Consider the following 21757-nt stretch of genomic DNA (forward strand, 5'->3'; position numbering starts at 1 on the left):
AAAATTATTAGCCCTAAATATTCCTGCAAGTAGACATTAAAGGCCCATGACAGCTGTCAGCAGTATTTGAAGTAGCTACTTGAAGCTTTCATTTGTTGTTTTTTAAAACTGTTGCTCAGCATTGTGGTGAAACTTCCTGCAGTGGATATCTGTTGATGCCAGTGTTTTGGTTTTTGAGGAAGGTATGTGGGTATCTTCTTTCTGAAAGAGGTTGGTGCATTAAATAATCAGGTTCTCCATACTTGTTTTAAAAGCCATGGGATTCAGCTGCTGTATTGATCACTGTGTCATATTTCTTGAGTCTGAGGCCTACCAATTTCAGCAAGACTTGTGTAGTCAAATATGGCGTACTTCTTGTAAGCAGTTGAGAATTGGAAAAATCACCATCGAATGTATGGGGAGGGAACATTCTTTAAAGTTAAATGATATCACTGAACTATTTTTAAAAGCCACAATGAACAAGATCTCTGAGTAAAAAATCCCAGTGCTACATCTGACCTCAGAGGCATTGATAACAATAATTTAAATCTATTATTATGCCCCAAATACGTAGTTTTATGAATACATGGGTACATTCTTAATTACATACATAATTATGATCATCATAATAGCTATTTTTGTTTAACTCACATGGAAATGTTCAGCTCATAAGCAAGATCCCGCCAACATGCTGATCCTACCCATTGCGAGCAATTAAGCCATTCCACGGGAGAAGCTATTTCCATAGGGTGCTTTGAATTAGTGTACAGTAAAAGTGTATTCATTCCCAGTTAATTGGAATGAGTACTTCAGCCACATTTGTTGCTAGTGTCAAAGAAATTGTGTCCTTTCCTGCTGGAAACCTGCAGCAGTTGTCCAATAAAGAAAAGGTTGTACTGTTTGGTGCAAGACTGAATAAACCAAGTTCTGATTAAGCTGCAGGACTGAGCCAGATATAGCTGTGGCTGAAATCTCATGATGGCACACAGTGTATTAGATTATTGTTGCCACAGTAAAAGAATGTCTGACCATTACATTACAAATGGGACAAAGACTCTAGGTCCCTCCACAGATGTCCAGCTTTCCAAATCCATAGGACTTGGATAATCTTATCCTTTTTTATGATATTGTTATAATAATGGCCAGTGCATTACTACCTCAAAATATGTAAGGAATGATTTTGGGACACCTTTCTTCACACATACGTATTCGACCTCGTTACCTCCTGTTTTTACTATTTGCTTCTTTCACAAATAAATGTAAAGGGTATTATTATTCATTGTCTGATGTCATTCATAAGGCCAGTGGTGGTTTATAACAATGATACATAGATACAGCTGAGCAACACTGGCCCCGAGGGACTCAGACAACCTTTAAGTCATGCATCAGGAGGAACAAACATCGCAGAGGAACAAAGAGAAGGAGAATTAATAAAATACAGTACAAACACCACCACCATCAAATTCACTGTTAAGGTGTTTTTGTTTTTTTAAAAAAGGTATGTCAAAATTATTTCAGCCTAAGGGATGAATTCCATTTCTGAGAAGCTCTCAAGTGCTGCAGTGCATTCCAGTGGTGGACAAGGCTGAAGGCAAAGGGGCCAGGCCAAACTGCAAAATACTAGCATATTTTACTTCAAAGCTCTTACTGCCAATAACCAAGCCTTAGGAGAGGCTTTCTCTCTGTGTGTGTGTGTGTGTCTCTCTCTCACTCTCTCCTCCCCCTACAATTTTTTGGGGGGAGTCAGGAAACTGCCAACTGATCAATGGTCACGGGAAATGAGCCAGGAGAAGGGAGCATGGCCATCTGGGAAAGCCTGGATGACTGGATTTAGCCCCAAGGTGGGCTGGATTTAGCCCATGGTTCTGATGTTTGATACCTCTGTTTTAAAACAACAGCCTTGATGTTGTACTCATGTACATATATTTCCTTCCTCTTCTCTGTCCCACACACCTTCATAGACACCATCATCCTCTCGGTGGAGTTGCTGTAATGTTATACAAACAAAAAATCACCTTGTGTCATGACCCCACTCAAAGTTTCATCCGCAGAAGAACAGCTGTAGGACCAGGAGCCACCCACCAACAACGATGCCCAGGATCTTCCAGTAGAGCAGGAGAAGCCCAGGCCTTCAGGGGTGACTACCATGAGGACATTACCTGTGGAGGACAAGGACTCTGCCTCAGAGGTGGAGGCAGAGAAACCTCCAAGCACTCAGGAGAGACACCACCTGGAAAGACAGGAACTCAGGAGTGCTAGACTGAGCCAGAGGCCTCCTTGTGAGAAAGGGTCTTTTTGCACATTGGAGGCTTGCTCACAAGGAGGACCTTTTCAGCTACAATCACGAAACAGTTTATAGCTGAGGCTTGGGTCAGAGAGGCTCTGACAGCCTCTGCATAAAAACAGCAGTGTAAGGCTGAGAGAGTTACTGGAAACAATGTTGACTGGGTTGTCTTGAATCCTGATTCTAGAGGACTTCCAGAAGCATAAGTACTTCTGTACTAAACTCTGACCCTCTTCCTGTCTGCTCCTTGTCTGTTGTGTTGCCTTGAAACCTTGTTATTTGTGACCTGGACCATTGAGACCTTACTTTTTGCCTGAACTCTCTTTGTTCTGGTCATCTTGGAATTCCTGGATCCTTGAACCTTCAACTGTTAGGGTCAAACTTGGGGAAATGTGACACCTTGCAAGAAAATATTGAAGGTAATGTTTGTTTGTTTTCTTTGAATAGAGTTTCCAACTGTATCAATAGGCTTTTCATAAGGATTCTTAATATTGTTTCCATGTAGAAGGTTTTAAATTGCTGTTCTCTAAATGGGGGCTAACATAAGCTTCCCAAATGTACAGCAATGCATATGACTGTTGTGTTCTAATGAGTTTATAGAGCTTGACTCCTGTAGACTCCTGACTCCATATTTTGTTCTTAAGGCAGGCTTGCATATTCTTACGGAACACTCTCCCCCTCAAGTCCCTCTAATTCATACCCCTTCACAAGTTGCTAGTGTGTCTGAGGGTCAAACTACATGTTATGTTATCTCCATTCTTACTTTAACTCCAGCCATGGGGATGGGAGAGATCCTTACCTATGTAAGGCTCCTGTAAGGAACTTTTGTAAGGCCTCTGCCTGTGTGTGTGTGGGCGGGGGAAGGATTTTCATTCTGATTGCACTGGGGTGGGAAGAGATAAGCCTTCCCTCCCCTGTACTGCATTTCTGGTCAGGATTGCACCCCCCCCCCATTCCTATAATCAATGCTTCACAATAAACAAATGTATAATTTGGCCCTAAAGGAGCTGGAATCTGTGGAAAGATATCTGCTGGAGTCAAGTAACAAATTTATAAATATAATAGCTTAAAATTCCTCTGCTATGTATCAGTCCGGTTGCTGATAAGTAAAATAGCATCATTCTCCAAGTCAACATTTTAATAATCACAGTTTGGGGCATTTCAGTTCATCTTGTCTGAAAAATAGAGACTGAGTGCCATGTGTTATACTTGACAGCTGCAATTACATTATTCCACAGAAACCGTACCAGCCTCACACAAATCTCAATGAAATATGTATTGACGAATGGCTTGTGCTGATACAAAGAAATGGGATGGTGAGGAAGTGTCCTTGTTTTGAAGTCAATTAACCATTTTGATCTTTGTGAATACAAACATTTGCTTTTACTCAGAAATGGGAGGCAGCTTTAAATTTAGAAAATGAGAAACGTCTGAGAATAGGTCCAATTCCCAAAGCATTTACATAGGGACTCCTGAACTCAGTTGGCCTTTTCCAGAAAAAAGAGCATCCTGTAACTCTATAAGCCACGATGAAGAGGTGGGCAGGTCTGTCAGTTTTGCTTCCAATTGAATTTTTAAAAACTGAAGTTCTATCCCTTCTGCAAGTGAAGAATATTATGGATTTTGGTCAATTCTGAGCAAAAATGAATTGACGTTTTCACCCATCTGCACCAGCCAAATGTAATAGACAGAGCTATTCCCTGCATGGGCAGGACCATGATATGCCTGCCTTCCCTAGAGCTCTTACAGATGAGGAGCCTGTCAGAACAAAAAAGAAAAAAGATGTCACAGCCCTAATTAAGCACCACTAAGATGGTTAAATATGCAAGGATTTAACCCAGACTTTAAAGAACACAGCACTCAAAGCCCTGGGGCTGGATGAACAAATGTCAGTTTCTGTTTCTCCCACACTTAATTTTTTTTTCAATCTCAAGTCCATTTTTTTGTCCTAAATATGGAGATCTCTGCACATTTTGGTAAGTTTTTATCAAAACCTAAAATGAAATTCTCACTCCTCCCTAGTCATAACAGCTGACATACATCTCCCACCTGCTAGACTACATAAAGAGTGTCAAGGGGCAAGCCAGAATGTGGGTAGCATAGTAGGGTAAATGTTAAGTGCAAATAAGCAGGAAAAAGCCAAATACTTCCAAGTTGTGCTTGGCAGGAATGAGAGGAAGGGCCTTTTCTGTAGCTGCTCCCAGACTGTGGAATACCCTTCTTAGAGAGCCTTGTCTTTATCCTTCATTGTTAGCTTCTTCTCGCCTTCCTCATTATGGTCTATAAGGGCACAATCCTATGGCTGCTACTCAGCGGTTAGACAGCCATAGGATAAGTCGATTCCCTGAGAATCGACCTTCACCCCCTCCCATGCTGCCTCCGTGTCTGTAAGAGGAGTGCGAAGCAGCAAAAATGGGGTGTTCTTGGGGGTGGGGCAGGGTGGGCGGAAGTGCCATCCTGATGCTTCCTATGTGTTGTCTGGTGTCCACCCCCCCACCCCCGCACTCTAGCTTCCCACAGCTAGACAGCTGAAATCGGCTGTCTAGCTGCAAATGCAGGGTGGTTGAAGCATGGAGGGGACTATCCCCTCCACGCTGCTCCTGCCCTGCATTGGATAGGCAGTTGCCTCCAAGTTTGGAGGTGGCCGCCTATCCCAATAGGATTGCACCCTAAGATGTTCTTTTGTTATGTTTCAACCCCGCTTATTTTTCGCTTTTGGATTGATTGATTGATTGAATTTATATCCTGCCTTTTTCCCTCTTGCAAGGAACCCAAGGCGGCTTACATTATCCTCCTCCTCTCTGTTTTATCCTCACAGCAACAACCCTGTGAGGTAGGTTGGGCTGAGAGTCTGTGACTGGCCCAAAGTCACATGGCCAAGGGGGGACTAGAACCTGGATCTCCCAGCTCCCAGTCCAACACTCTTACCACTACACTACACTGGCTCTCAATTTGATAGTTTTTGATAGGGTTACCAATACCTTTTTGCACTTATTGATGTTGTTAGATGCATCATGTTAGCTATAAAGGCAGAGTACAGGCAGGTAGCACAGAATTGCAGGGATGGCGTCAGGAAGGCTAAGGCTGAGAATGAGCTGAGGTTAGGGATGTCAGAGAATTCCACGACGGATCTCGGTGAGGCCAAATGCCAGTGCATTCGGCCCCCCAAAGTCCATCGCAGAACGAAGCCCCCGCCCCCCCCAACCCACGAAAGGTGCACGGGATGAAGTCCCCGCCGCCCGCTGCTTTGCGAATGGCGGCCGTCCTGAGGCCGCCATTCGCTTCCTCTTCCTAGCCGTGATAGGCTATGTAAGTATTTTTTTCCATCCGTGTCCCTGCGGAGGCGGTGATAGGCTACATAAGTATTTATGTAGCCTATCACAGCAGGGGGAAAAAAACCCAGCGTATGCAAATGGCGGCAGCTACCGCCATTTGCGTATGCTGGGTTTTTTTCCCCCTGCCGTGATAGGCTACGTAAGTATTTACATAGCCTATCACGGCTAAATACTGGGACGCAAACGGCGGCGGCTACGACAGCCGCCATTTGCGTCCCTGAAGGGCTGCCCAGCAGCCAGATATCCGGCTGCGGGCGGCTGGAGCTGGCCGGCAGCTCCGCGGCTTGGCTGAGGAGCGGAGCCGGCTGGGCAGGATTCCAGGGGGAAGGACCGGATCGCCTCCCCCCCTTCAAGGATTCTGGGAGAAGGGATGGAGCGCCTCCCCCCCCCAGCGGAAACAGAATGGAACAGAAGTTAAGTGTTCTGTCCATCCCTAGCTGAGGTTAGTGAGGGATGCTAAAAGCAACAAAAAAGCTTTCTTCAGCTGTGTGTATAGTAAAAGACAGAGGAAAGAAATGGTGGTTCAGCTATTAAATAAGGATGGCAAAATGATAACAGATGACAAAAAAAGGCAGAAGTGCTCAGTCTTCTCCCAAAAGAGGGTCTATGACCCCCCACCCGGCAAAGGCAAAGTACAGGCTGAAGGAGCAGGACTGCAGCTTGAGATTGATAGGCAAATGGTCAAGGAACACCTAATTACTTTGAAGGAGTTCAAATCTCCAGGGCCAGATGAACTGCATCCTCGAGTAATGAAGGAACTGGCAGAAGAACTCTCAGAACCATTGTCTATTATCTTTGAGCAATCATGGAGGACGGGGGAAGTGCCAGATGACTGGAGGACAGCTAATGTTGTCCCTATCTTCAAAAAGGGTAAAAAGGAGGAACCTGGGAACTACAAACCAGTCAGTCAGACATCAATCCCTGGCAAAATTCTGGAGCAGATTATAAAGCAATCCATCTGTAAGCACAGTGATTACTCAAAGCCAACATGGATTTGTCAAGAACAAATCCTGCCAGACTAATCTGATCTCATTTTTTAATCAGGTAACTTCTAGGGATGTACAAAAGGCACTTACCTGGTCCCGCAGCTTGCTTCGCGGTGGGGAGGAGGCGCTTCGGTTTGTCAAGGGCTCCTTGGAGGGCTCTCTCAGTCTAATCCAGTAGCCAAGTCCAGACACAGACAAAGGGATTCTTTTCAAAGCTTTATTCTTCTCTTACAACTTAATAACTCTACAGGTAGCAACTAGATCTGAGCAGCAGCATCCCTATGCCCTAAATTTAGGGATGGCGGATAATTTCTCCCCGAAACTTCGGGGGGCCGAGCGCCAACGTGTTCGGCTCCTCGAACAAGTTTCGGGGAGAAATTCTCCACACACACCCGGCCCCCGCACCCCCCCTGGGACAGGACTTACCTTTGCCGAATGTCCCTCCCGGCAGCGGGTCCGGCCGGTGGTTCGGCGGGTCTTCGTCAGGGGCGGGGGCGGCAGCCGATCTTTCGACCGGCTGCCGCCGCCGCCATTGCAATAAAAGAAAAAAAAACGCCCCCGTGATAGGCTACGTGACGATTAACGTAGCCTGTCACGGCTAGATTTGCAAAGTCAGCCGTGATAGGCTACGTAAATCGTCACTTAGCCTATCACGGGTGACTTTAAAAAAAAAAAAGCGCGTACGGATAATGGCGGCCCCCATAGGGAGCCGCCATTCCCGTTCCTTATTTGGTCGCTGTAGTCTACGTAAATGTTTACGTAGACTACGGCGAAAATAAGGGCAATGCTATTTGCGTTGCCCTTATTTTCACCGTAGTCTACGTAAACATTTACGTAGACTACAGCGACCAAATAAGGAACGCGAATGGCAGCTCCCTATGGGGGCCGCCATTTGCGTACGCGCTTTTTTTTAAGTCACCCATGATAGGCTACGTGGCCATTTACGTAGCCTATCATGGCTGACTTTGCAGATCTAGCCGTGATAGGTTACGTTAATGGTCACATAGCCTATCACGGGGGCGTGTTTTGTTTTTTAACTGTTTAGTTCGCGGCCGGGCGAGGCGAGGCGAGGCGCCACCCCCCGGCCTGAATTTCGGCCGGGTGAGGCGGAAAGCCTCCCCCCGGCCTGAATTTCGGCTGGGCGAGGCGGGAAGCCTCCCCCTCCCGGCCTGAACTTCGCGGGGGGAGCAACGAAGCGCCTTCCCCCCACCGCGGGAAATCTTCGAGGACAGGTAAGTGACTTTCGTCCACCCCTACCTAAATTGGAACAGTTGGTCCCCGTTTGAAAGGCAATTACTGGCAGACCCCTGAATATAAGGACTAGGGAGAATCCCTCCCCTTTTCCCTTGGATCCTCTGGGCGCAACTGTTCTTTGAGCGCGAACCCTTTGGCGCCGCTCTCTGCATCTGTGCCACGCCACCCAGTCTGCTATCTGTGCTGAGTCACTCCCTGGACTGCTTTCTAAACTAGGAATGTGGGTGGGAGGAATCTCTGTCAGCTGTTGGTCCTGGGAAAAAGGAGCGCGCTCCACTCCCGAAGGAGCGACTGCTCTTCCTCAGCAGCAGAACTACTCTGGGAATCTATGGGCTCAGTGTCCACCCTGACACGGTTCTCCCTCCAAAGTTCAGGCTGGGGGGGAGGCGCCCCGCCTCGCCCGGCTGAAATTCAGGCCGGGGGGGGAGGCGCCCTGCCTCGCCCGGCCAAAATTCAGGCCGGGGAGAAGCGCCCCGTCTCCCCGGCCGAGAAATAAAAAAGTGAAAGAAAAAAAACACCCGTGATAGGCTACGTAACAATTTACGTAGCCTATCACAGCTACATTTCCAAAGTCAGCCGTGATAGGCTAAATAAACCGTTACGTAGCCTATCACGGGTGACTTTGAAAAAAAAAAGCACGTACACAAATGGCGGCACCCATGGGCGCCGCCATTTGCGTGCCTTATTTGGTCCCGGTAGTTTACGTAAAGATTTATGTAGACTACGGCGAAAATAAGGGCGCCGCCATTTGTGTACGTGCTTTTTTTTTTTTTCAAAAGTCACCTGTGATAGGCTACGTAATGATTAATGTAGCCTATCACGGCAGACTTTGGAAATCTAGCCATGACAGGCTACGTAAATCGTTACGTAACCTATCACGGGTGTTTTTGGTTTTTTTTACTTTATTTTGTAATGGCGGCGGCCGGTCGGAAGACCGGCTGCCGCCCCCGCCCCCGATGAACCGCCACCGAACTCCCACCGGGACCCGCCACCGATAGGGACATTCGAGGGAGGTAAGTCCCATCCTGGGGGGGGCGCAGGGGGGGACGGAGAATTTCACCAACAATTTCAGGTGGCCGAATGCGTTGGCATTCGGCCTCCCCGAGATTCGTGGAGAAACTCTCCGCCATCCCTAGTAACTTCCCTTGTGAACTGTGGGAATACTGCGAACATAATATACCTCGACTTCAGCTAAGCTTTCAACAAAATGCATCATGATATCCTTATTAGCAAACTAGCTAAAAGTGGGCTAGATGAAAGAACTATCAGGTGGATCCACAGCTGGCTACAGAATCAGACTCAAAGAGTGCTTATCAATGGGATCTTCTCAAACTGGGGAGAGGTAACGAATGCGGTACTGCAGGGCTCAGTCCTGGGCCCAGTGCTCTTCAAATTTTTTATTAATGACTTGGATAAGGAGGTGTAGGGAATGCTTACCAGATTTGCAGATGACACAAAATTGGGTGGGATAGCTAATACCCTGGAAGACAGAAACAAAATTCAAAGTGATCTTGATAGGCTAGAATGCTGGGCTGAAAACAACAGAATGAAATTTAACAGCGATAAATGCCAAGTTCTGCACCTCGGAAAAAGAAACCAAATGCACAGTTCCAAGATGGGCGATACTTGGCTCAACAATACTACAAGCGAGAAGGTTCTTGGAATTGTTGTAGATCACAAGCTGAATATGAGCCAACAATGTGAAGTGGCTGCAAAAAAAGGTGAATGTTATTTTGGGCTGCATTAATATAAGTATAGCTTCCAAATCCCAGAGGAGGGCAATGAAGATGATCAGGGGAATGGAAACAAAGCCCTATGAGGAGAGACTAAATGAACTGGGCATGTTTAGCCTTGAGAAGAGAAGACTGAGAGGAGATATGATAGTGCTGTTCAAGTACTGTCACAAAGACGAAGGCCAGGATTTCGTCTTGATCATCACATTATGCAGGACATGGAATAACGGGCTCAAGTTACAAGAAGATTCCAGCTGAACATCAGGAAAAGCGTTCTGACTGTTAGAGCAATACAACAATGGAACCAATTACCTAAGGAGGTGGTGGGCATTCCCATGCCAGAGGCATTCAAGACGAGGCTGGACAGCCATCTGTCAGGGATGCTTTGACTTGGATTCCTGAACTGAGCAGGGAGTTGGGCTTGATGGTCTTGTAGGCCCCTTCCAACCCTACTATTCTGTGATTCTGTGATTCTATGGTTCATGGAAATGCAGGATAAAAATATACATTTAAATAAATCCATAAATAAGGCAAGGACACCAGGCATGCATTAGCGATAGAAGGGGAATAATATAGCTGGCAAAGGTGACTAAAAGAGCAGAGGCCATTTTGAGACACATAGACACAATCCTCATCCTGGGTTTGTTGGCCAATCAATTGTCAGCATCTTCCTGTTTCCTTCTATATGGACTGCTGAGAGGCTGGCTCCAGGAAAAGCAAGAAAGCTCAGGTGGATTCAGGAGAGTTTGCAGTGCCAAGTAGGGAAGGGATGAGGAGCTATTTCTGATAACAAAGGCATAACTTGCCCTGTTGTACCACTGCAAGGATCTCACCACAGCCCAGCCCGGCAGCGGCAATTGTTCTTTCCCTATAGAGAACATTAGGGTTGTAGAAAAAGCTATTTTTGAGTGTGCTTGGGGAAAGGGTGAGGGTTGGTGGGGGAGGGCCAGTAATACGTTTTATTTATATATTAAAATTACTTTGCATTTTCTGTACACTCTGAACACTCAAAGCAACTTGTAGCTAAAACCGCATAATAAAATAAGGACATTAGTGTAACCTAAGATGACTTAAAAATAAATAACAAAACAGCAAGGGCAGAAGACATTGGCAAATTCCAGAAAAACTAGCCAGCATTATGCCACAATTCCCTTTGTATAGAGAATGTTTTTAAGTCTATGAAAGCTAAGCAGGAAGAGGGCACAATCCTATGGCCGCTACTCAGTGGCTAGATGGCCATAGGATAGGTTGGTTCCCTGAGAACCGACCTCCACCCCCGCCTGCACTGCCTCATAGGTAGCATGGAACTGGCCCGTGCTCCGTGCTCGGAAGAGGATCACAGAGTGGACAAAATGCGACATTCCTGGGGGCAGGGAGGGTGGAAGTGCCGATCCGACACTTCCTATGTATTGTTTGGCATCCGCCCACCTCCCCACTCTGATTTCCCCGGCTAGACAGCCGAAATTAGCTGTCTAGCCATGAATGCAGGGTGGCTGAAGTGTGGAAGGGACGATCCCCTCCATACTGCTCCTGCCCTGCATTGGATAGGTGGTTGCCCCTACGTTCAGAGGCAGCCACCTATCCTGATAGGTTTGCGCTCTAAATGGAGGATCTCCCTCAGCAGGGAATTCTGGAGAGTGGGAACAGATAAGACTGGTCTCCATTCCCTGACAGTTCAGAGCTCTCATATACTCAGCTATAAGGTACTCTTCACTTCTAATGGGAAAGGGAAAAGTTGTTTGCAACGTTCTCATCATGCCTATATCCTCTGGACCTCTGTGCTAAGCTTTTACATGGTTGGTCACTGTATTCCTTCTTCCCAGAGTCCCTAGGAGAGCAATCCTATGGCCACTAGACACTGTCTAGATGGCCATAGGTATTTGGGGATTCTGGAAACCAAGGTCATCCAGTCTCAGTTTCCAGAAGCCGCGTTCTCCGCCCCCTGTAGCTGGTGCAGTTCTTTTCGCGCTGCTGCCATCTCTGAGCTCATGAATGGAGTGCAGAGAGGGTGAAAAGGGGGTGGCCCTAGGGGTGGGGAGGAGACTGCAGAAGCCACTTTAGGCATCTTCCTACCAGGTCTCCAGGCTCCTTCCTTCCCCGAAGCCATGTCTAGATGCACAAAAACATAGGTCTAGCCACAAATGCAGGACAGCTGGAGGATCCCCCTCCATGCTCCATCCACCCTTCATAGGATAGTTGGTAGCCTCCAAGTTCAGAGGTTCTCGACTATCTCAGTAGGATTGCACCCTTAACTGCTCTTTCCCACTGCTAGCAGCAAGGAAATAGCTATTGGTATCAGGATCACTGATGTGTGTGTGTGTGCGTGCGCATCTGTGTGCATGTGTCATGCATATGCGCATGGACCCCCAACCCCGAGCCAGCATCATATGGGGCTGAAAAAGCCGTGCACCCCTGGTGTAAAGCTTTAAACAGCTTGCAAACATTGGATAGTTTTAAGGTCTCCAGATTTAAGCACTGGTAAATTTCAGAAAATCTACAGTATTTTTTGCTTCTTCTAGAGTGTTGTTTAGACTTGAGAAAACCTGAAATGGAGTAACTTCAACCAGAATCTTCTGGGGTACTGGCTAGGATTTAGTTATGGATCAATCATCACATTGTGTCCTGAAAATAGTCTCCCCATAGCTTTCCGATTTGTATCGTACTTTCTATTGGGAACTGCTTTTACAACCGTTGTATAAGCCCCCGGGAAGATGGGTTTATGGGAGATATGTAGGCACTCAAGCACTGCAGTAATAGAAGTAACTCAATTATGCTAACAGCTCTGTATCACAGATCATCAACCAGACTTGAGGAACAACCAACACCTTTTCATATCTGAATCTGCAGCTGTTCTCTTAGAAAGAGATGTAATTCACTACAGTGACTAGATAAAACTTCCATGCAATTTCACAGGGTGGCATAAAAGTCTTCTTTTAAAATCAGCACTGGTATTATCAAGTGTGGTGACACTGAGAGTTATAAACATTCCTCATGAGGGAATATTTTCATAAAGAAAATAACAGTAAATGAAGTATTCTACTTTATCCATATAGATATAGTACTATATGGATGGATATATATATATATATATGCGTGCCACATCATAATTTTTTTTTCTTTTACCTAGGATTCTGTATGGTAAAATATTAGTCAATGACGTATATATACTACCTTATACAATATAGGAATCTCTATTGACAGGGGCTTATATTGGATACCAGTTGATACAAATTTCTTATAGCTGATGTCAAGACATCTAAACAAAGGTTTTAAATATTCCTGGAGCCAGGAGTATAATGAGCCACGTTAACCATATATTCAATTCTGAATCTTAAACAAGAAAATTTATGTGACGGCACTGTAGCGTGGACCATGAGAGGGAGGGAAGGAAAGCAAACCAGCTAACTTAGGCCCTCAGCACTGCTACCAAGTGAGCATCTTTAGTGTCCTGGCTACTTTCCACTAAAACATCCTGTTATCCTTAAGGATGTATGAAAGTCACTTACCTTTTTGAAGGGTGACATTCGCGGTGGGGGGGAGGCGCTCTGTCCCTCCCCCCCAAATTCTCTCCAGCCAGCTCCGCTCTGCGGAGATTCCGCAGAGCCACCGGCCGGGGCTGCCCACAGCTGGACATCCGGCCACTGGGCAGCCTGCAGGGATGCAAATGGCGGCTGCTGTAGCCGCCGCCATTTGCGTCCCTGTATTTTGCCATGATAGGCTACATAAATATTTACGTAGCCTAACACGGCAAAAAAACCCAAACAGCGAACGCAAATGGCGGTGGCTATGGTGGCCGCCATTTGCGTTCCCTTTTTTTTTTGCCGTGATAGGTTACGTAAATATTTACATAGCCTATTACGGCAAAAAAAAGAGGGGGGAACGCAAATGGCGACCGCCGTAGCCACCGCCATTTGCATTCCCTTTTTTTTGCCATGATAGGCTATGTAAATACTTATGCAGCCTATCACGGCTTCCGCAGGGACACAAATGGCATCCCTGCATTAGCCATGATAGGCTACGTAAATACTTACGTAGCCTATCACGGCTATAGTGATGAAGCAAATGGTGGCCGTGGCCACCATTCGTAAGTCAGCGTGAACGGCAGCAGGTAGGTGTCCCATTTTGCGCAGCTTTCGCGGGGTGGGGGGAGGGGGGGCTTCATTCCACCACGGATTTCAGGGGGCTGAGATCCGTGGCAGAATTCTCTGACATCCCTATGTGACTTTCTACTGGCCCTGCCAACTCATTGTACTGGGTATTGTGGGGAGGCAAGTAGACATGGGGTTAAAATGAAGGCATTAGACCAAGACTAAACCAGCATGAAAAAAAAGGTTTTACTAAAGGTTTCGGGGGGAGAAAAACAGCAATTAAATAGTACTTGTAATTAGGGCTGTGCACCACCTCAGTATGAAGCTTGAATCATGGGGTGAAGCAGGCTGATTTGGAGGTGCCTTGTCATGATATGAAGTGGATCAGACCAGCACTGAAGTGCCCCAAAGCAAAGCGGCTCCTCCACAAAGTGCCTCGTCCGCCTCATATATTTGGAACTTGTCTTATGCCTTCTGAGCAGCCTAGACAGGCTGTCTCCGAAATGTATCAACTTCTGAAAGATCACGCAGAGGGGCAGGAGGAGGAGGAGGAGGGAGGGGGGAAGGCGAGAGGACATGGAGGCACCAAATGTATCAATTTGAGAGAGATCCAGCCACCGGGTGAGGCAGGGAAGGGGAAAGGCAGGAGGAGGGGGAGTGACTGAGTGAGCTTTGCTGTGTGAGTCAGCCTCCATTTGCTCATTGTGAGAGAGGTGGTCTTACTGGAGAGCGGAGGACTCTCTGGATGTTATTTGGCTAGAGCAATGGTCTTCAAAGTGGGGGGTGCAAGACCATCCATTGGGGTGCAGGAGCCACCTGATAATTCAGCACCCTCCCATTGCCTTGACAAGTTGCTATTGTGTGTAATGATGGTGGTGTCGGTAGTGGTGGTGGCAGCAGCAGGAGGGGAGGGGAGCTGAGAAGGAAGCTCCGTGGCATTTCTCTCTCCGCTCCAGTCCTAACCACTGGGAGCAACTGCCCCAGTTTCTGCCCGGCATGGCAGAGGAAATCTTAACCCTTCCCACTCTCCTTTGGGAGAATGAAGCCAAGAAGAAAGCACATGCTATGGGGACTGGATAAAATGGGGATCCATAAAATCAAAGAGGGATCCTCATAATTTCATAAGATTTTTTAAAGGAGAGACCCACAAAACCACCATCCGATCACAGAGCACATCTGCCTCCGTGGACTGAACCAGAAAAGTCACAGATCCGCCACTCGTGGGCACAGCTACAGTGCAAAAACATGGATCCTTGGCAGGGATCCTCTTGATTTCATATGATTTTTGCAGAGCAAATCCCTCAAACCACCATCATATCACTAGGGATGTTAGAGAATTCCGCCATGGACTCCAATGAGGTTGGATTCTTTAGAATCCGGCCCCCTGAAGTCCATGGCGGAATGGAGCACTCCCCCCCTTCCACCCCGCGAAACTTTCCCAGGACGGACCCTACCTGGTGTCGACCAGTCTGGTCCATCCGCTGCCTTCGTCTGCGGCCGCAAATGGCTGCCCGGTCTGCAGGCACCATTTGCCTCTCTACTTTAGCTGTGATAGGTTATATAAGTATTTACGGAGCCTATCATGGCTAACGCAGGGATGCAAATGGTGCCTGCTACGCCAGACGCCATTTGCGGCCACAGCCCAGCAGTGGATGGAAGTCCGGCTGTGGGTGGCCCCAGCCGGCAACTCCATGGACTCGCCACAGAGTGGAGCCAGCTGGGGATGATTCCAGGGGGAGGGAGGGATCGCCTCCCCCCAACTGCAGTCACCCCGGACCAGAATAGGGTAAGTAATCCGCCCATCCCTACATATCACAGAACACATCTGCCTCCACAGACTGAACCAAAAAATATATGGATCCGCCACCGGCAGGCACAGCCACAGTGCAAAAGCAGGGGAAAATGGCTCCCCCCATTCCCTGGAACAAGACGGCTGCCAGTGCATGTCCAGACAGCCTAGGAGATGGTGGTGGCAGTGGCAGCAGCCCGCCCTCATTGGCAGAAGTCAGCCTCCAACCGGGCGCCCTCCTCTCCTTCTAAGGAAGAGAGCGTAGTAGGAGGGCGATTCCTGCCCACTGCCTGACTCAAGTCTTTACGGGCTCCTCGCAAGCAAGGAACCCATGAAGGGTTGAGCAGAGGCAGGAATTGTCCTCCAACCAGGCGCCCTCCCCTCCTTCCAAGGAAGGGAGAGAGGCAGACAGCACAGTTGGAGGGTGACTCCTGCCCTTGTGCCTGTCGGAGGTTGGCGGGCTGTGACCAGCAGTGTTTTCCCCAGCAAAGACAGCTGCCGGCTTCTCTGTTGGCACCAGAAGCAGTGGCAGTGCTGCTCCCCTGGCAGCAGCGCCCATCCCCCCATGGCACAAGGGCCCAAGTAAGGAGCTGGGGGCTGGGTGGCATGTTGGGGCTGGGGGGGGATTCGGATTTGAATCCCACTTCATAGGCTGAGGTGGGTCAAGGGGCCCCTGCATCAGCCCAAACTGAATCAGGCCCACCTCGGAAGCCCCGAAGCAGCTTCCAAGTTGGATCAGGGGGGTCCATGCACAGCCCTACTTATAATGATACCTCCTGGAAAAGGAAGATTTTAAAACAGCTTTAGAAGTTAACCATAAGAGCAATTAATATATTTTTTTTAAAAAACATAGGAAAACATAATAACTGAATCCTTATCTAGACTGTTTCCCTACTTTAGCCAAGATATAGTAATAAAGCAATTTCTTACAGCTCATTCTACTCCACCGGCAATGCAGCTTCCAGCCTTCTTGCTCTCAGCTTAACTTTTGTTCCTGTAGTCTGGATCCTCTGTCTGTCCTGGCTTTCTTTCTAGCTCTTCTTCCTTCTCACATGCTTCCCAGCTTCACTTAGATACTATTGCTCCCAACCTCTTAGCCAGTTAGAAGGGCAGTGGACTTTTGGTAAATTTCTAGTTCCCACAGTACCTAGGTCTCTTCTCTCCTTAAATTTCAGTTACCTGGGCTGATCCAATTTAACACCGTGGCCAGAAGGGCCTAAACTAAAAGCAACCATTTTATAACTAAAAATAAACCAAAATGGCTGAACAGTCTTATTCCTTCACAGTATGTGTTCAGAAAACACATAATAACTAAATGGAGTCTGTAGAAGGGAATGCAATTTGCCGTAGCAACGGTAAGTTTACATCATCATTTTAAAACTGTTTTTTGGGGAACTCTATGACACATTTTTCAATCTAAATTGTTCTGAGCATCTTTTCCTGCTAGGGATCATGGTTTTTTTAATCTAGCTTTATGATCCTCAATGCAAAACGTTGTTTTACCAGAGTACTGTGCCACCCTCTGCCACCCTCCACCACCTACTACCCTGTCCCTTGTCCAAGGTGAAGCTTTTTCCCTTGGGGGAGGAGGAAAGGGTAGCATGTGACAGATGTTTGAATAAGGTGTGAATGGAATTGATGACTGGGGCGGCTGTTCACGCTCAGCTGTAACTTGGAAAAGGATGTTTGCATAGTTGAGCACTGCTGCTTCAAATTTTCCCCTATCCCTTCTCTCTTTGCTGTGCATCCCCATATTTGTCCTTCTCATAACAGCATGTCAGGTGTAAAAGGGATAATCCCAGCTCAGCTGGGGGCTGGGTTACATTTTCTCCATGACTAAAGAACCCTGGGCCTGGCCACTGTGCATATCAAAGGGAATATTGGATGATGGCTTCTAGAAGTACATTTTCATGGACAGATCTGGCTTTGTGATGGACTAACAGGTTTGGTGTTTTTTTTTTTCAGAATGGAGGTACTAGAAAGTTGTGGGGGTGGCAAAGGGTTAAAGAGAATCTCAGGTTTCACTCAGGAGGTAGGATAGGCATTATAGTGAAAGAGAAAAGCCTCTCTTCCCTGGCTAACAGACCAGAATGTAACTGCTCCAGTGTTGACTAGGTTGCATATCTATTTTGTTTGGCTATACATAGCCCCATAATCTCTGTATCCTTAATAAAAATGTTTGTGTTTTAGAGCTGCTCTATACATTCCACCAGGGGTGGGGAACGTGTGGCTGTCTAGATGTTGTTGGAATGCAACTCTCATCATCCTTCACCATTGACTATGCTGGCTAGGGTTGATGGGAGTTGTGCTCCAAAAATATCTGGAGGGTCACATCTTTCCCACCCCTGTATTACACTTAGGGTACAATCCTATGGAGATAGGAGACCGCCTCCGAACTTGAAGGCAACTGCCTATCCAATGCAAGGCAGGAGAAGCATGGAGGGGATCATCCCCCCCATGCCTCTCCTGCCCTGTATTTGCAGCTAGACAGCTGATTTTGGCTATCTAGCTGAGGGAAGGCGGAGCAGGGGAGGAGGCTGTCAGACGATATGTCGTACCAGCATTTCCACCTTCCCCATCCCAGAACGCCCCCCCGGAATGCCCCATTTTGGCCGCTTCATGCTCCTCTTCTGAACACGGAGCATTGGGCTGTTCCATGCTGCCTGCGAGGCAGCGTGGAAGGGGGGGAAGGTTGGTTCTCCGGGAACCGACCTCAGAGAGTGGGCTCTGAGGTCGGTTCCCAGAAAACCACATATCCTATGGTCCTCTAGCCACTGACGAGCAGCCATAGGATTGCTCCCTTACTGTGAGAATCAGTGATTCTGGCCTGTGTTTCCCATACCTAAGCTAGACAGTTTAGTAAGACTCGTCCTGTGAGTTGAAACCTTCAGCTCTTACATTTTCCTGCCAGTGACTACCACTGAAATGGATGACAGGAAAGGGAAGGGAAATTCACTTTGTCATGATAAATGGTATGGCTGGAAAGGGGCTTCAACAAGCAGATGCTGATGCCCATATCAAGAACAGACCAATTTTTATCATTGGATAAAATCTTGTATGATTAATGTGTGGGATATTGTAGCTTTGATCAGCTTTAAGGATTTTGACTTTCAGGAAATTAGAAGACAGATTTTGGCCAGCATTAGGGCACATCTATTGAAGACTAAAATGCACTCAGATAATTGCATTATAGAGGTCATATGTCTATCCTAAAACTTGTAACGTACATATTTTAGATAACAGTGGATCTTCTGGAATATACATTAATATAATTGACCTCTGAATGACTTTAGGTGAAGCAAAATGGAATTCTTTCTAATAGAGGGCAATTACAAATAATGAAGCAAAACTCCCCCTGTGAAATGAATAGTAATGGTATAACAGAGCCTGCAGAGCAATGTACAAATTAATGCATGTATGGTTATTTTAATCATCTTGGAAATCAATGTATCATTAAAAAATTCAGTGTAATGACTCTCCCATAATTCCCAGTAGTAATTGTGTTGAAGAATAGAAGAACTTAGTTGGAAATTTTTGTTTGGTGGCTTATGCAGATATTACCAAAAGAACATGTATTGCACCTACTATATCTGGTACATCAGCTATGAGTGGGGTGGATTTTGTTCTTTGAGAATTTCTTTGAGATGCAATTGTAAAATTATGTGGAACCACTATTTCTTACTTATCAAATATGATATAGGATCATTATGGAGGTGTATATTTTAAAAATCTCTTAGAAATGTGGAACTTAGTACTCATAATATGGCAATTTCCTAGGATAATCTTTCGCTATAGTGTTTGTCAGTAGAAAAATAATAAATGAAACTAGAGGCACTTATTTAAATAACACGGGAACAACAGATAAAGATACAAGACACAGACAGAAGAGAAATAGGAATGCGTTGCTGCTTTTGTATTGTTTCAGCTTTTGATGAAACAACATAAGTTTGTGAGCAAAACGTATGTTTACTTAAAAAAGAAAGAGAACAAAGAGGAAATAGGCTGTTGATGCCTCTCACCATGCCACCTGCTCTGCAGGAATAGAAACTGACATTGGGGCAATTCAGAGAGGGTATTCAAGTGGTAATGAGCAGGTTATTCACCACTAATTTACCAGCCAGAATCAGCAGGGATCACAGTAAAATGGACTGAGCATGCAAGCAATAAACATAACTGAAGTGGTCAGGCGCCTTTGCTAAATGAGACTTACTGTTATGTAAACATTATAAGAGAATCTTGGCCACGGGCAAAGGCATGGCTGGATAATATAGTGCAGTATGGAACCTTCATTTTAATTTTATTTCCAGCTAATTGCACAATGGCAATGCCTCAGCAGTGCTTAAGGGTTCTTAATCTGGAAGCAACCCTGGGAAGGAGTTCCTTAGGACAAAGCAAAAGTGCTGAGGTGCATTTACTCTGCTGCGGCCTACCTACTTGCAAATACTTCCATCCAACTTAGAAGTACTGCTAAGAACCAAGTCAGTTGTAGCCCAAATAATTTTCTTTCAAGGACATATAAGATTCTGTGGGTGAGCAGACAATTCTCCCCCAGTGACTCTGTGCAAAATTTACTTCCTTCACAAGCCAAAACAGTGTTTTTCCAATTGTCAGCACATCAGGCTCAACCTGCTTTCTGAAAAATCCTGCTGCGTCTTTTCTGTTCTGTTCAGGGTGCTAATAATGAGACTAGAACCAGAGATTAGCTGTCAGTTTGGCTGATAGGTATTTGAAATGTAGATACTGCTATATCTCCAGCACTCCTGCAAGTTACTCCCAAATGTAACCATCAAGTTTGCTGTTCTACCCACTCTAATGCTTTTATATGTAATTGATTGATAGACTGCACTTCTAAATTGCCCAATAACCCAAGTTCTCTGGGAGTGTACAATACATTAAAAACATCAAATACGAACAATAAAACAATGAATAAAAATGGCACATAATTAAACCAAGATGAACCCAGTGACAGAGATTAAAAACACTACAGCACATAAAGCCAAAGTAAAATCAGCAGCAAAGTAGAAGTGCAATGATCTAAAAACAGCTTGTAGAATGTCTGGGATAATAAGAAAAGTCTTCACCTGGTACCAAAAAGACCATAACATAGGCACCAGGTGAGCCTCCCTGGGGAGGGCATTCCATGGATGGAGTGCCATCACTGAGGGCACACAGATTGGGGCCTCAGCTGATTAGTGTTCAGGTGGGTAAATATGGGATGAGATGCTTCTTCTGGTATCCTGGCCTCAAGCCATTTAGGACTTTAAAGGTTAAATCACTTTTAGGGTGCAATCCTAAGTAGATAGGTGGCCGCCTCCGAACACGGAGGCATCTGCCTTTCCAAAGCAAGGCAGGAGAGGCACAGGGGGGATTGTTCCCTCCATGCCTCTCCTGCCTCACTATTTTTCACTAGACAGCCATTTTCAGCTGTCTAGCGGCAGGGGGGCCTACTGGGAGAGGAAGCTTCCATACAACACATTGGATGTGTCGTACACGCAGCTCCGCTCTCCCCACCCCAGAACGCCCCCCAGCCCCAGCCCTTTTCAGTTGCTCCGCACTCCTCTTATGAGTGTGGAGGATGGAGCTTCTCTGCACTGCCTCCGAGGCAGCGCGGACGAGGGGGGAAGTCAGTTTTCCAGGAACTGACCTTGGACCACAGGCTCTGAGGTCAGTTCCTGGAAAACCGCATATCTTGTGGCCCTCTAGACAGTGTCTATTGGCCATAGAATTGCTCCCTTCATTTGACCCAGAAACAGACTGGCACCCAGTGCAGAAGGCAAAGTACTGACATAATATGATTACATTGGCCAGTCTCCATTAGGATGTCCTATTTTGAACTAATTGAAGTTTCAGGACCATTTTCAAAGGCAGTCCCACATATGATATGACACATTTAGGGATGTCAGAGAAATCCTCTGCAGATTCAAATGAGGCTGGATTCTTTGGAATCCAGCCTCAGGAATCCGCAGAGGATCAGGACCACTTACCTCCGCTCCAGGAGGACTGGAGGCAGAACGGCACTCGGCTGTTTCCTGCCAGCCAGAGCCATTTGCCTCCTTCCTGTCCCTGCCAATTGCCATGTCTTTTCTTTAAAAATAAAAATAAAAATGGTGATCGGGAGGATGTGCCCATAGACTTAGACACAAATAGAGTCATGAATCTTGCATCTACGTCTATGTGTCCATAGGCTTATATGCAAGATTCACAGCTCTATTTTGCATATAAGTCTATGGGCACATCCTCCCGATGACCTTTTTTTTTTTTTTAAGAAAAGACATGGCAATCGGCAGGGACAGGGAGGAGGCGAACAGC

General features: G+C 46.4%; 1 long non-coding RNA gene across 3 annotated transcripts; it reads right to left on the reverse strand.

Moving 5' to 3' along the window:
- Window positions 1-415: 415 nt before the first annotated feature.
- LOC146347141 (uncharacterized) lies at window positions 416-21551 on the reverse strand. 3 transcript variants are annotated; one of them, XR_014789849.1, is made up of 4 exons: window positions 16379-16446; window positions 9276-9318; window positions 6675-6750; window positions 416-1966 (listed from the first exon to the last, which is right to left on the reverse strand). It is a non-coding gene; the product is annotated as an uncharacterized LOC146347141 (long non-coding RNA). The 3 variants fall into 3 exon arrangements; XR_014789848.1 differs by lacking the exon at window positions 416-1966 and adding an exon at window positions 3388-4021 and having other exon boundaries at window positions 16379-16692; XR_014789847.1 differs by lacking the exons at window positions 416-1966; window positions 16379-16446 and adding exons at window positions 3627-4021; window positions 21433-21551.
- Between the last annotated feature and the right edge of the window lie 206 nt (window positions 21552-21757).

The sequence above is a fragment of the Heloderma suspectum genome, chromosome 4, assembly GCF_057233095.1.
Source record: "Heloderma suspectum isolate Gila_16-S chromosome 4, 16-S_ref, whole genome shotgun sequence".
Taxonomy (NCBI): domain Eukaryota; kingdom Metazoa; phylum Chordata; class Lepidosauria; order Squamata; family Helodermatidae; genus Heloderma; species Heloderma suspectum.